Raw genomic sequence first — 16466 nt, 5'->3', positions numbered from 1 at the left:
GTGCTTTTGATCTCCATCTCCAAAGTACATGTCATGATCTCCATTGTTACTGGCATGACACCATGATCTCCGTCATCTTGATCTTTTATCAACGTGTCGTCACATGGTCATCTCACCAGCTATTGCTTTTGCAACTATTGCTATCGCATAGCGATAAAGTAAAGAAATTACATGGCAATTGCATCTTATGCAATAAAGAGACAACCATAAGGCTCCTGCCAGTTGCCGATAACTTTAACAAAACATGATCATCTCATACACCAATTTATATCTCATCACGTCTTGACGATATCACATCACAACATGCCCTGCAAAAACAAGTTAGACGTCCTCTACTTTGTTGTTGCAAGTTTTACGTGGCTGCTATGGGCTGAGCAAGAACCGTTCTTACCTACGCATCAAAACCATAACGATAGTTCGTCAAGTTAGTGTTGTTTTAACCTTCACAAGGACCTGGATAAACTGACACCCGCCAGCCACCTGTGTGCGAAGCACATCGGTAGAACCAGTCTCGCGTAAGCGTACGCGTAATGTCGGTCCGGGCCGCTTCATCGAACAATACCGCCGAATCAAAGTATGACATGCTGGTAAGCAGTATGACTTGTATCGCCCACAACTCACTTGTGTTCTACTCGTGCATATAACATCTACGCATAAACCTGGCTCTGATACCACTGTTGGGGAACGTAGTAATTTCAAAATTTTCCTACGCACATGCAAGATCATGGTGATGCATAGCAACGAGAGGGGGAGAGTGTTGTCTACGTACCCTCGTAGACCGAAAGCAGAAGCGTTATGACAACGCGGTTGATGTAGTCGTACGTCTTCACGATCCGACCGATCCTAGCACCGAACATGTGGCACCTCCGTGTTCAGCACATGTTCAGCTCGATGACGTCCCTCGTACTATTGATCCAGTTGAGGCCGAGGGAGAGTTCCGTCAGAACGACGGCATGGCGACAGTGATGATGAAGCTACCGATGCAGGGCTTCGCCTAAGTGCTGCAATGATATGACCGAGGTGGATTATGGTGGAGGGGGGCACCGCACACAGCTAAGAGATCAATGATCAACTTGTGTGTCTATGGGGTGTCCCCTGGCCACATATATAAAGGATGGAGGGAGGAGGAGGCCAGCCCTCATAGGGCGCGCCCAAAGTGTGGAGTCCTACTAGGACTCCCTAGTCCTATTAGGATTCCACCTCCCACATGGAATAGGAAAAAGGGAAGGGAGAAGGAGAAGGAAGGAAGGGGGCGCCCCCTTTCCCTAGTCCAATTCGGACCAGTCCATGGGGAAGGGGCGCGGCCACCCTTGAGGCCTTTCTCTCCTTTCCCGTATGGCCCATTAAGGCCCAATACGAATTCCCGTAACTCTCCGGTACTCCGAAAAATACCCGAATCACTCGGAACCTTTCCGATGTCCGAATATATCTTTCCAATATATCAATATTTACGTCTCGACCATTTCGAGACTCCTCCTCATGTCCCCGATCTCATCCAGGACTTCGAACAAACTTCGGTCATCAAATCACATAACTCATAATACAAATCGTCACCGAACGTTAAAGCGTGCGGACCCTACGGGTTCGAGAACTATGTAGACATGATCGAGACTTATCTCCGGTCAATAACCAATAGCGGAACCTGGATGCTCATATTGGTTCTTACATATTCTACGAAGATCTTTATCGGTCGAACCGCATAACAACATACGTTGTTCCCTTTGTCATCGGCATGTTACTAGCCTGAGATTTGATCGTCGGTATCTCAATACCTAGTTCAATCTCGTTACCGGCAAGTCTCTTTACTCGTTCCGAAATGCATCATCCCGCAACTAACTCATTAGTCACAATGCTTGCAAGGCTTATAGTGATGTGCATTACCGAGAGGGCCCAGAGATACCTCTCCGATACACGGAGTGACAAATCCTAATCTCGATCTATGCCAACTCAACAAACACCACCGAAGACACCTGTAGAGCATCTTTATAATCACCCAGTTACGTTGTGACGTTTGATAGCACACAAGGTGTTCCTCCGGTATTCGGGAGTTGCATAATCTCATAGTCTGAGGAACATGTATAAGTCATGAAGAAAGCAGTAGCAATGAAACTATAACGATCATAATGCTAAGCTAACGAATGGGTCTTGTCCATCACATCATTCTCCTAATTACGTGATCCCGTTCATCAAATGACAACACATGTCTATGGTTAGCAAACATAACCATCTTTGATAAACGAACTAGTCAAGTAGATGCATACTAGGGACACTTTGTTTTGTCTATGTATACACACATGTACTAAGTTTCTGGTTAATACAATTCTAGCATGAATAATAATCATTTACCATGAAATAAGGAAATAAATAATAACTTTATTATTGCCTCTATGGCATATTTCCTTAAGTTTCCCATGCACTAGAGTCAATAATCTAGTTCACATCATCATGTGATTTAACACAATTAGTTCACATCACCATGTGATTAACACCCATAGTTCACATCACCATGTGACCAACACTCAAAGGGTTTACTAGAGTTAGTAATCTTAGTTCACATCGCCATGTGATTAACACCCAAAGAGTACTAAGGTGTGATCATGTTTTGCTTGTGAGAGAAGTTTAGTCAACGGGTCTGCCAAATTCAGATCCGTATGTATTTTGCAAATTTCTACGTCTACAATGTTCTGCACGGAGCTACTCTATCTAATTGCTCCCACTTTCAATATGTATCCCGATTGTGACTTAGAGTCATCCAGATCGGTGTTAAAGCTTGCATCGACGTAACTCTTTATGACGAACTCTTTATCACCTTCATAACCGAGAAACATATCCTTATACCACTAAGGATAATTTTGACCGTTGTCCAGTGATCCACTCTTGGATCACTATTGTACCCTCTTGTCAAACTCATGGTGAGGTACACAATAGGTCTGGTACACAGCATAGCATACTTAATAGAAACTATGACTGTGGCATAGGGAATGACTTTCATTCTCTTTCTATTTTCTGTCGTGGTCGGGTTTTAAGTCTTACTCAACTTCACACCTTGCAACACAGGCAAGAACTCCTTCTTTGACTGTTCCATTTTGAACTACTTCAAAATCTTGTCAAGGTATGTACTCATTGAAAAAATCTTATCAAGCGTCTTGGTCTATCTCTATAGATCTTGATGCTCAATATGTAAGTAGCTTCACCGGGGTCTTTCTTCGAAAACTCCTTTCAAACACTCCTTTATGCTTTCCAGAAAAAAATCCTACATCGTTTCCGATCAACAATATGTCATTACATATACTTATCAGAAAGGCTGTAGTGCTCCCACTCACTTTCTTGTAAATACAGGCTTCACCGCAAGTCTGTATAAAACTGTATGCTTTGATCAACTCATCAAAGCGTATATTCCAACTCTGAGATGCTTGCACCAGTCCATAGATGGATCGCTGGAGCTTGCATATTTTGTTAGTACCTTTAGGATTGACAAAACCTTTTTGCTGCATCATATACAACTCTTCTTTAAGAAATCCATTAAGGAATGCAGTTTTGACATCCATTTGCCAGATTTCATAAAATGTGGCAATTGCTAACATGATTCAGACAGACTTAAGCATCGCTACGAGTGAGAAAATATCATTGTAGTCAACACCCATAACTTGTCGAAAACCTTTTGCGACAATTCAAGCTTTGTAGATAGTAACACTACTATCAGCATCCATCTTCCTCTTGAAGATCCATTTAATCTCCATGGCTTGCCGATCATCGGGCAAGTCAAGCAAAGTCCACACTTTGTTCTCATACATGGGTCCCATCTCAGATTTCATGGCCTTAAGCCATATCGCGGAATATAGGCTCATCATTGCTTCCTCATAGTTCGTAGGTTCGTCATGGTCAAGTAACATGACCTCCTGAACTGGATTACCGTACCACTCTGGAACGGATCATACTCTGGTTGACCTACGAGGTTTGGTAGTAACTTGATCTGAAGTTACATGATCATTATCATTAGCTTCCTCACTAATTGGTGTAGGAATCACTAGAACTGATTTCAGTGATGAACTACTTTCCAATTCGGGAGCAGGTACAATTACCTCATCAAGTTCTACTTTCCTCCCACTCACTTCTTTCGAGAGAAACTCCTTCTCCAGAAAGGATCCATTCTTAGCAATAAAGATCTTGCCTTAGGATCTGTGATAGAAGGTGTACCCAATAGTTTCTTTTGGGTTTTCTATGAAGACGCACTTCTCCGATTTGTGTTTGAGCTTATTAGGCTGAAACTTTCTCACATAAGCATCGCAACCCCAAACTTTAGGAAACGACAACTTGGGTTTCTTGCCAAACCACAGTTCATATGGTGTCGTCTCAACGGATTTAGATGGTGCCCTATTTAACGTGAATGCAGTTGTCTCTAATGCATAACCCCAAAATGATAGTGATAAATCGGTAAGAGACATCATAGATCGCACCAGATCTAATAAAGTACGGTTATGACGTTCGGACACACCATTACGTTGTGGTGTTCCAGGTGGCGTGAGTTGCGAAACTATTCCGCATTGTTTCAAATGAAGACCAAACTCGTATCTCAAATATTCGTCTCTGCAATCAGATCGTAGAAACTTTATTTTCTTGTTACGATGATTTTCCACTTCACTCTGAAATTCTTTGAAATTTTCAAATGTTTCAGACTTATGTTCATCAAGTAGATATACCCATATCTGCTCAAATCATCTGTGAAGGTCAGAAAATAACGATACCTGCCGCGAGCCTCGACACTCATCGGATCGCATACATCAGTATGTATTATTTCCAATAAATCAGTTGCTCGCTCCATTGTTCCGGAGAACGGAGTCTTAGTCATCTTGCCCATGAGGCATGGTTCGCAAGCATCAAGTGATTCATAATCAAGTGATTCCAAAAGCCCATCAACATGGAGTTTCTTCATGCGCTTTACACCAATATGACCTAAGCGCGGCAGTGCCACAAATATGTTGCACTATCATTTTCAACTTTGCATCTTTTGGCATCAATATTATGAATATGTGTATTACTACAATCGAGATTCAATAAACCATTCACCTTGGGTGTATGACCACAGAAGGTTTTATTCATGTAAATAGAATAAAAATTATTCTTGACTTAAATGAATAATCGTATTGCAATAAACATGATCCAATCATATTATGCTCAACGCAAACACCAAATAACATTTATTTTAGGTTCAACACTAATCCCGAAGGTAAAGGGAGTGTGCGATGGTGATCTTATCAACCTTGGAATCACTTCCAACACACATTGTCACCTTGCCCTTAACTAGTCTTTGTTCATTTTGTAACTCCTGTTTCGAGTTACTAAAAAAAGCAATTGAACCAGTATCAATTACCCAGGTGAAAGTGCGTTATATCGACTAGAGGGGGTGACTAGGCGATTTTTATGAATTCTTCACTGAGGAATTTGTGGGTGAGGAAATTCCTTAGCGAAGAACTACCTGCAGCGGAATAAGTACTCAAAAGTAAACATAACAAAACACAAGCATGGTCACCATGATGAAATGAAGACAAACACAGAGTACAGAAAGCGTAAACACAGGATAACACATGGTGAAGACAAACAGACTGAAGAATTTGAACTGAGGAAATTGAGAAAGTCTTCAGTCAATGTCGTCAAACACAGATATGAACAAGTGCACAACACAGTTATGAGGAAATGAAAGAGTTGAGGAAATAGAACCGGTAAGCTTGGTGAAGACAATGATTTGGTAGACCAGTTCCAACTGCTGTCTCAGTTGTACGTTTGGTTGGTGCGGCTAGGTATTTAAACCCGAGGACACACAGTCCCGGACACACAGTCCTCACTGTATTCTCCTTGAGCTAAGGTCACACAAACCTCGCACAATCACTCGTGGTAAGTCTTCAGGTGACTTCCAAACCTTCACAGACTTGGTCACTCAGCGATCCACAATTCCTCTTGGATGCTCTAGGCCATGACGCCTAACCATCTGGAAGAAGCACAATCTTCAAAGGTATCAAGCGTCGGATCCACGCAGGATCAATCTCTTCAGTGATGCTCAATCACTTTGGGTTTGTAGGTGGTTGGGTTTGGGTTTTCCTCACTTGATGATTTTTGCTCAAAGTCCTCGGAGGATGGGATGCTCTCAAATGACAAGTGCCAGTTTCTCTCGGAGCAGCCAACCAGCTAGTGGTTGTAGGGGGCGGCTATTTATAGCCTAGGGAGCAGCCCGACATGATAAGACATAAATGCCCTTCAATGATATGACCGTTAGGTGGGTAGATATTTTGGGACAGCTGGCACAAGGCACAGCAACGGTCGGAAATTTGAGTATCAAATTCCTCAGGGCTATCATGTTCCTCACTGTGTAGGCAATCCGCACTGGCGAATTCCTAACTCCTCAGTCAGAACAAATTCCTCAGAGACCAGAAGAACTTCGTCTCTGTCACTGAAGAATATGACTGAACTGTATGAGATTTCCAATGGCTTCACTCGAAGGGATTGGTAGGTGTAGGATTTTGAGTTGAGCATCACTTGGAAATTTTTCCTTTGTATTTCCTTGACCCCCTTTAACAGTACGGTGTTTCCTATGACTCAAGAAAGAGAAAATGAAACTACGAAAACAAAAGTCTTCACGCTTCATGTTCCTCGAATGGATACCTAGTCTTCAAGGTCACACCAATTTCTTCACTTTCAAAGTCTTCAGAAAGTCTTCAGAAATCCAAAGTCTTCAGTCGAAGAACTTCATTTTTAGGGGTCGACTTTCTCTGTAAATATCAAACTCCTCATAGACTTATAGACCTGTGTACACTCAAAAACACATTAGTCCCTTAACCAATAAGTCTTCAATACACTAAAATCACTAAAGGGCACTAGATGCACTTACAATCTCCCCCTTTTTGGTGATTGATGACAATATAGGTTAAGTTTTCAACGGGGATAAACATATGAAGTGTAAATACTGAAATTGAGGAATTTGATTGCAAGATATAGAAGAACTCCCCCTGAAGATGTGCATAGTGAGGAATTTGCTTTTGAAGCAATGCACACTTGAAGAGTAGAATCATGGAGATCTCCCCCTATATCTTGTAATTCATACATGCATTTGACATATAATATGAAAAATTTGAAATGCATGGTGAAATATAGTGACTATGAAATTCATCATGCGCGCATAAACATTAATGAGGAATAAGCATGTAGAAAAGCTCAGCAGAAGTATCAGGCCACCATAGAGTTTAAGTTTACAACTCGATCCAGCAAAGTCTTCAAAAGAACGAGAGTTGTAACTTAAGAAAAAATGCCCATATAGGTAGACCCGCTTGAAGACTAACTCAAATTTCTCCCCCTTTGTCATCGAATGACCAAAAGGATCAAAAAATGAGGACTAAAGCCCCTCAAGAATATCATGTTGATGGAGGAGTGCTAGCGTTGTTGGGGTCGTTTGTTGTGGTAGGGCCTGCCGCAGTGTCGTCCAAGTCTTCATACTTGTCGATGTCGCGTGATGAGGAACAGGAGCTGGGCACCAAGGAAGGAACCTTGACCTTCTTGTATTTCTTTGGTGGAGGGGAAGACCAGTCAAAATCCTTCTTGAGACCCATTTGCTTCAGATCTTCTTCACCATATACATGTGACCGAATAGCCCAGGTGCGACCGAAGTCTTCATGGAGGTAGTAATGGTTTTGCTTCACTGCATTATGTGTAGCAGTCATGTTGTGAAGAATAGAACCAAACTGTCGCTTAACCCATTTATGGTTTCGATCCACCTTTTGGTGAAGACTAAGAAGCAGCTCACGGTCAGTCATCACTCTTGGAGCTGTGGCTTGAGGATTTGGCTTGGATGCATTAGCAGCAGAATCATGAGTGGCAGAGTCATCATTGGTGGAATAAGATGCAGCTTTGCGAAACTGACCATCCAATGGACGAATGCCTTCATCTATAACAGCAGCGGCCTTGCCCTTTTCATCAGCTGAGGAAAATGTCCTTTTGACGACTTCAATGGGGGGCAAGTAGCTGCAATGGTTGAGAGTGTCAGCCTTGTAGTTGAGTGAAGACCTTGTTCTGATGAATCTCATAATCCAAGGTGCGTAAGGCTTCAACTCAAACAGAGAAAGTGCAACATTTGCCAGAGTCCTCATGAAGAAATCATGATAATTGACGGGAATGCCATGAATGATGTTGAATAGCAGATTCTTCAGGATGCCAACAATTTCCTCATCAGATGAGTCGTGGCCTTTGATAGGACTCATAGTCTTCGTCAGAATGCGATATACTGTTCTTGGTACATACTGCATTTCCTTCACGAGGAATTTGGTCCTTGGTGCTTGACCTGGCTTCAGAGGCTTCATAAGCACTTGCATGTAATGAGCAGTGAGTTCTGGCTCTTGGTACAGGCAGCGAGCTCCTTCCATGGGTGGACTGATGGGCAGGGCTTGAAGTAATTCAGAGGCTGGTGCCTTATAGTGAGTGTTTTCGGTCATCTAGTACAACACCCAAGAGTTGATATCATCAGCATCGCCTGTGATGAGCAGGGTTGCATAGAATTGAAGAATGAGCTCTTCATTCCAATCGCATATATCCGTGCAAAAGTTGAGTAATCCTGCATCTTGAAGCACACTGAGGACTGGGGTAAAACAAGGCATGGATTCCATGTCGACGTGAGGAATATGCTCGTGGTCGAAGACTTTTTCCTTGTTGAAGAGCATTGAAGAATAAAAGTTTGCTTGGCTGGCAGTCCAGAATCGCTTCCTTCTAAGACGAGCAGAGTCATATGGGTTTAAGTCAGTGAAGAACACATGCTCGCCGAAGAAATCATCAGCCTTGAATTTCTGCTTCTTTGAGAAGGGATCCTTTGGCTTGGGCTGAGGAGTATCAGTCAATTGCATCACCACCTCAGGAATCGCAATCTCAGGCTCCATAGGCTGAGGAATTTCAGGTTCTCCTTCAATGGCAGCCTGGGTCTTCAATTCTTCATTTACATTTTCATCAGCACTAGTGGCTGGAATCTCTTCATGGACAGACGGGGTTGCACGAGGTTCTTCAGATCCCATTAGTACTTCAGTGTTGACGGGGGACTGAGGAATTTTTTGCAGTGGTGTGAAGAGAGGAGAGTTGGGGTGCTGACTTTCCCAAAAGTCATCATTCAGCACTGGTGTTGTACACCCAATGTCCACATCTTCATCTTCACTCTTTTCTTCAACGCCGGCCTCTTCAGCAGTGAACTGAGGCATGGGCGATGAGACTTGTGGGGTTGAAGAGATTGCATCCGCTTTTATTTCTTCATCCAACTGCTCTGACGAAGTAGTAGAAGGAATTTCTTCATCTGATTCACTTGGAATCACACATTCTTCATCAAAAGGAACAAGGTCCTTTGATGGCATGGAAGAGACTGGAACAACATCAATTGGATTTGCAAAAGAGCTGGTCAATGGCTTCATCTTCTTCGGAGCTGAAGAATCTGATGAAGTTGATGCCTTCCTTTTCTACACTGCTGCATGCTCTGCAGCCTTGGTTTTCTTCACATCTGTTGCAGATGGAAGGATCGAAGTTGGTGTAGGCGTAGGAGGAGCAGAGGAATTTGGTTCAATTTCTTCAGGCACAACTGTCGCAGTTGCCCTGACTTCTTCAGTTTCTTCAGGCGCAACACTAGTGGTTGCCCTGGCAATTTCTTCGGCGGCTAGAATGTAGTCATCAGCCCTGGTACTTTTAGTTTCTTCAGCAGCCTGAATATCATCAGCGGTGCTGGCATTTTCTTCAGTCGGCTGAGCAGATGCTCCAGCCTGAGGATTTTCTTGTTGCGTTGGGGCTGCAATATTGGAAGTGAACTTTTCAGTCAAATTCACAAACCTGACTTTGGCTCCAAGCCAGTCAGCACGGTATACGTCAAATTCATCACTGAGTTTCTTGATCTCAGATTGAATAGTGACAAGTTCTTCAGTTGTCATAGAGACAACGTTTTTCTTCAAGAAGCGCTCCTTCCTTTACTGCGCTTTCTTGATCTGCCTAGCCTTTTCAAATTTCCATTTTTCTTCTTGGATGAAGGCAGTCAGCATATGACTTTGACCAAGAGTCAGTTTGAAATCAGGCCTAGGAGTATTTGGATCCTTGTGCCAGAGATCAATGTAATCAAGGATCAACTTGGGACCCAAAAGAAGAGGCACGTTTGTGCCTTTGGCTCTAGCGGCCTTGAGCTGCCTGTTTCTGATGATTTTGGCAAGTTCCTCATCATCAGCTTCGTCTTCATCAGACGACACTTGTAAGGCGACCTGCTTCTTGTGAGGACTTGGGCGAGAGCCTCGTCCAGCAGTGGCCTTTGTCTTCAGCAGAGAGGGTCCAGTTGAAGAATTTGGTGCAGCTGAGTAACTAGCAGAAGCTCCTGAGGCAATAGAGATGCCTGTTGTCCTTTAGCACATGGCGAGATGCATAGGTGCTGAGGATTTGGACGGAGCAGCTGAGGACTTTGGCGGAGGAGCGGGAGCAGTTTGAGGAGTTGGTCGTGAAGGCTTTGAAGAATCTGACCGTGAGGGCATTGCTGAGGAACTTGGTCGTGAGGGCATTGAGGGTGAAGCACTTGGCTTATGAGTAGGCTTCTTTGCCATCGCCTTCTTCGGTTTGCTTGCAAAGGCCTCAGCAGTGGCAGCAGCAGTAGCAGAGTCTTCATTAAATTTCCTCACCGCTTCTCTTGCCTGTTTGGCCAGTCTGGCCTGGCGCTTGGCCCATTCGTCAGGATAGTCCTCACCGCGCTTGAGGCTGGTGGGATCTGCTACTTGGCCAGGTGCCAACGGAGGTCTTGGGCATGGAGGATTTAGAGCGAATTTCTTCATATACTTGGGAGTAACATACCTGTACTCCCTCCACTGCCTTGCCCATCTCCTCTCTATTCTTTGGTTGCGCACCTTGCGCTGATTTTTGTCCTCCTTGCCAAACTTGGCCTCATCAGGAGTGCAATAATCCTTGTATATGTCATCAGGGATCTCAAAGGCAGTATTGACCTCAGGCCTCTTTCCTCCTTTCTGTGACTTCTTTCCATCAGCCATTTTCTTCAGCTGAGGAATATGGACAACTGAATTTTCTGAAGATGTGTGCAACTTTTCTTCGAGGAACGCTGCAAATGAGTTAAGTTGATGAGAACCTAGTGATTCAGCAGCGGACATGAGTACCTGTGAACAGAGTATAGTTGCGAGGAATTTGGAGAGGTCATATGCGTTCTCAGAAGGTTTTTCAAAAAGAACAAGTTTGAGGAATTTGACCAGATGAGTCTTGAAGAATTTCACTAAGCGTTCTTTGTCTTAGGTTCCAGAGTTGTACAGATCAAAATCCACACAATTGAGGAATCTTGAAGAAAAATATTGCTTAGAGAAACGAATCAAGAACAGATGACATGTGAGGTGTTTAGTGTGTGAGGATTTGAAGAAAAACACCTTTGAAGATTTTGTAGAAATCATTTGAATCAAAGAGGGCAGTAAAAGTAACTTTTAATTACCCTGGACGAAGAACATGACGAACTGGGAAGTGTAGATGTGAAGTTCGTCAGTTCAGATCTTCCACGCCCTAACTTGGCTGAGGAAGACAGCTACAGCGGCGGCGGAGTGAAGAAATCCGCAGCCGGCGCGAGTACGACGGCGACGAGGTCGAGGCAGTGAAGCTCTTCCTCACCGGCGACGATGAAGTAGCGGCGGCGCTAGGGTTTGAGAAGCTCGAGCTGGAGTGAGGTCGAGCGGAGTAAAAGAGAAGTGAGGAAGGGGAGGGGTATTTATAGCCACGGTGAAAAACGGTTCACCCGAAGAAATTGGACGAACGTGCCCCTGACTTTTCTCATTCGCTTGACATGTGTCACCCACGTACTGAGAGGTGGCGATCGTGTGAGATCGTGGGTGAATAGATAAGTGTTATCGTGGAATGTGGAACAGTTTGAGCGGCAAAGCCGAAAATTTAAATAAGATAAGTTAAAAGTTCCGTTCGCAAATTCTTCAGCTGACAAGGACACAGTGAAGATTTTGAACGAGTTTCAAATAGAACGCACATGAAGAATTTGTGAATAGATTGGGTTGAGTATAGCATAGAGGGAGAAGGGTCCGATCACATTCACTTAGCAAAAAAAACAACTTGAATAATTAGCAATAAGTGAATGCTGTAGAGGACATAAACTTATATATATATAAATATAGCCAATGAAGAAAAACGACGGAAACAGTGAAGACAATGCAAAGTTGAAGAAATGAACAACTGAGGAATTTCAAAACTGAGGAAAAACTCAAATTGAAGATTTTCAACTTTTGGTGGTGGCGTGACCCACCGTATAAGAATGATGATTTCAGACACCGCGTACAATTGTCGTAGGGCTCTGAGAATCAAATTCTTCGTTAATTTCTTCACACTTAGAGTGTTATTCTTCATTGATTGAAGAAAAACTTTCTTCATGTGTTGCACATCTAAGTCATCAATTTTGCATAAGTGTTAGGATGAGTGTCCTTTTCAAAGAACATTCGAAGATTCTAAGATATTTAGCTCACACCGCAACTTGCTAAATCTCTTCTCATCCAAGGGCTTTGTGAAGATATCGGCTAGCTGTTCTTCAGTCTTCACATGCTCAATAGAAATGTCGCCCTTCAACACATGATCACGAAGAAAATGATGACGAATCTGAATGTGCTTTGTCTTCGAGTGCTGAACTGGGTTGTGAGCAATCTTGATGGCACTCTCATTGTCACAGTAGAGAGGCACATTCTTCACGTTGACGCCGTAGTCCTTGAGAGTTTGCTTCATCCACAGCAATTGAGCACAGCAAGAACCAGCAGCAATGTACTCAGCTTCAGCAGTAGACAGTGATACGCAGTTCTGTTTCTTCGAGGACCAACAGACCAAAGATCGTCCGAGGAAATGGCATGTGCCAGATGTTGACTTGCGGTCCACACGATCACCAGCATAGTCAGAGTCTGAATATCCAATGAGATCAAAAGCCGAGCCCTTGGGGTACCATAATCCAAGTGTTGGTGTGTGAGCTAGATATCGAAGAATATGCTTCACAGCCTTATGGTGTGATTCCTTCGGTGTAGCTTGAAATCGGGCACACATGCAAACACTAAGCATAATATCTGGCCTAGATGCACATAGGTACAATAAAGAACCAATCATGGAGCGGTATACCTTTTGATCGAAGTCAATACCATTTTCATCAGTGCATAGATGGCCATTTGTGGGCATAGGAATTTTGACGCCTTTGCAATCTTGCATGCCGAATTTCCTCAGTACATCCTTGAGGTATTTCTCCTGAGATATGAATATGCCATTGCGCTGTTGACGAATTTGAAGACCTAAGAAGAATTTCAATTCTCCCATCATAGACATTTGATATTCTTCACTCATCATATAGGCAAATTCGTCAATGTAACGTTGGTCAGTACAGCCAAAGATAATATCATCAACATAGATTTGGCACACAAACAATTCACCATCATAAGATTTAGTGAAAAGAGTAGGATCAAGTGAACCGGGTTTGAAGCCTTTCTTCATGAGGAATTCCTTCAAAGTATCATACCACGCCCGAGGGGCCTGCTTGAGGCCATAGAGGGCCTTATTGAGTCTGAAGACTTTGTCAGGATGCTTTGGATCTTCAAAACCTGGGGGTTGAGCAACATATACTTCTTCCTCAAGCTTACCATTGAGGAATGCACTTTTCACATCCATTTGATATAAAGTGATATCATGATGGTTAGCATAAGCAAGTAATATGCGAATAGCCTCAAGTCTAGCAACAGGTGCAAAAGTTTCATCGAAATCAATTCCTTCAACCTGTGTGTAGCCTTGAGCTACAAGCCGTGCCTTATTCCTCACCACAAGGCCATTTTCATCTTGCTTGTTGCGGTAGATCCACTTTGTGCCAATGATATTGTGCTTGCGAGGATCTGGACATTTGACCAGTTCCCAGACGTTGTTGAGCTCGAACTGATGTAATTCTTCTTGCATAGCTTGAATCCACTCAGGCTCCAGAAATGCTTCATCTACCTTAGTGGGCTCTGTGATAGAGACAAAGCAAAGTGCCCACAAAAGTTAGACAAATGTGAAGCTTTTGAGCGTGTGAGAGGACCTGGTGCTTCAATGTCATTGATGATTTTCTCAATCTGCACTTCGTTTGCAATGCGAGGATGAGCTGGTTGTCGTCGAGGAATTTTATCAGCATTTTCTTCAGCACCATTTTCTTCAGGTGCATTAGTTCGACGTTGTTCACGTTCTGGAATGAATTCTTCAGCAGATTCTTCGGTAGGAATGACATCCTCAGTAGCCTTGAACTTGATAGTTTCCTCAGGTGCTGGTTCATCTATCACAGAAGGTAGGTGCTCTCTTTGCGAGCCATTGGTTTCATCGAACCGCACATCTACAGTTTCAACAACTTTGTGAAGAACGTTGTTGAAGACTCTGTAGGTGTGCGAGTCCTTTCCGTAACCAAGCATAAAACCTTCATGTGCTTTCGGTGCAAATTTTGAGTTGTGATGAGGATCTCTAATCCAACATTTAGCACCGAAGACTTTGAAATAACTCACATTGGGTTTCTTGTCAGTGAGGAGTTCATAAGCAGTCTTCTTGAAGAATTTGTGAAGATATACCCTGTTGATGATGTGGCATGCAGTATCAATTGCATCAATCCAGAAACGACGAGGCGTCTTGTATTCATCAAGCATAGTGCGAGCCATCTCAACAAGGGTCCTGTTCTTGCGCTCCACGACGCCATTGTGCTGAGGAGTATAAGGAGCAGATAACTCATGAGTAATACCAAGTTCATCAAGATAGTCATCAAGACCAGTATTCTTGAACTCAGTTCCATTGTCACTCCTGATCATGTGCTTTATCTTCACACCAAAGTTGGTTGAAGCCCTCAAAGAAAATCGTTTGAAGACTTCCTGCACCTCATGTTTGTAACTTACAATATGCAGAGTAATCATTAACTATAACGAAGCCATATAGAGATGCATCTTTTGAAATTGCAGAATAATGATTAGGACCAAAGAGATCCATGTGAAGCAATTCAAATGGTCGAGTGGTAGTCATGATTGTCTTTGTTGGATGCTTGGCCTTGGTCATCTTTCCAGCTTCACAGGCTCCGCATAAGTGATCTTTGAGGAATTTGACATTCTCAATGCCAATGACATGCTTCTTCTTCGCGAGTGTGTTCAGATTCCTCATGCCTGCATGACCAAGTCGTCGATGCCATAGCCAGCCTTCTGAAGCTTTTGCAAGTAGGCATACGGCTGGTTGTGGTCCTGTAGAGAAATCAACAATATACAAGTCTCCTCTCCTAAAGCCTTCGAAGACTTTGGAATTGTCAGCTTCCATGATCACAACACAATGATACTTGCCAAAGACAACAACCATATCAAGATCACAAAGCATTGAGACAGACATGAGGTTGTATCCTAAGGACTTGACAAGCATGACTTTGTCCATGTGTCGATCCTTTGAGATCGCAACCTTACCTAGACCCAATACCTGACTTTTGCCTTTGTCAGCGAAGATGATATGCTTCAGATGCGATGGAGATAAGGGAGCATCCATCAATAGATTCTTGTCACCAGTCATGTGATTTGTACATCCACTATCGAGGACCCACTCATTGGCTTTGGGTTGATCATCCTGCAGATGAATTAGTGCAGCTTACGAACTCATATACTTCATCAGTGAAGAATATGACATCAATTCATCAGATCAATTTCATCAAGCAATAGAACAGATAAAGCAGTATGAGGACGTGAGAAATGAAGGTTCATTTCTTCATGATTAGCCTGCGTCCTTTCAGGCAATTTCAGGTCTCCAGCAAATTCTTCAGACGTTTACGCACGTCTGGAGACCTGACCCTGCAGAAGAAATTAGTTCTTTTTCTTCACCACCCACATCTGAAGGGGTGGCAAAGAGTTCATCACTCTGCGAGCTCCATACGAGAAAGGTGGCATAGAAGCCAGTCCATTTCGTTTCACATAAGAGGAGTTAGGATAAGCATATGAATAAGCAGAGAAATTCTTCGAGGACTTATGAACATAATGGTTTGAAGAATAATGCATATATTCATAGCCCTTAACTCTTCCCTGCGAAACAGAGGTGTTAGCACGATGATGTTCATATGAGGACTTTGATCCTTTTGAGGAATTTGATCCACGTGAGGAATTTGGTCCGTATGAGGACTTGGATCCATATGAAGAATTTGGTCCATATGAAGAATTTGATCTGGGGTTCCTATTCTTCACAGGTGGTGTCATGAGGACATTCACCTGAAGACTTTCAAGGCACCTTTTGGGAACCCAGATTTTCTTCATAGGGGAACCGTTCCTGCAGTTAGTGCCAACATATCTAGCAAATACTTCACCATTCTGATTTTTGAACAGTTTATAGTTGGAGTCAAATGACTCATCAGAAGAATGAGGAGATTCACATGTAAAGCCAGATAAATTAGATGGATCTACTGGAGGTCCCTTTGCAGC

This window comes from Triticum aestivum, chromosome 3D (genome assembly GCF_018294505.1).
Source record: "Triticum aestivum cultivar Chinese Spring chromosome 3D, IWGSC CS RefSeq v2.1, whole genome shotgun sequence".
Lineage (NCBI taxonomy): Eukaryota > Viridiplantae > Streptophyta > Magnoliopsida > Poales > Poaceae > Triticum > Triticum aestivum.
Note: the sequence above shows the minus strand (reverse complement) of the source record.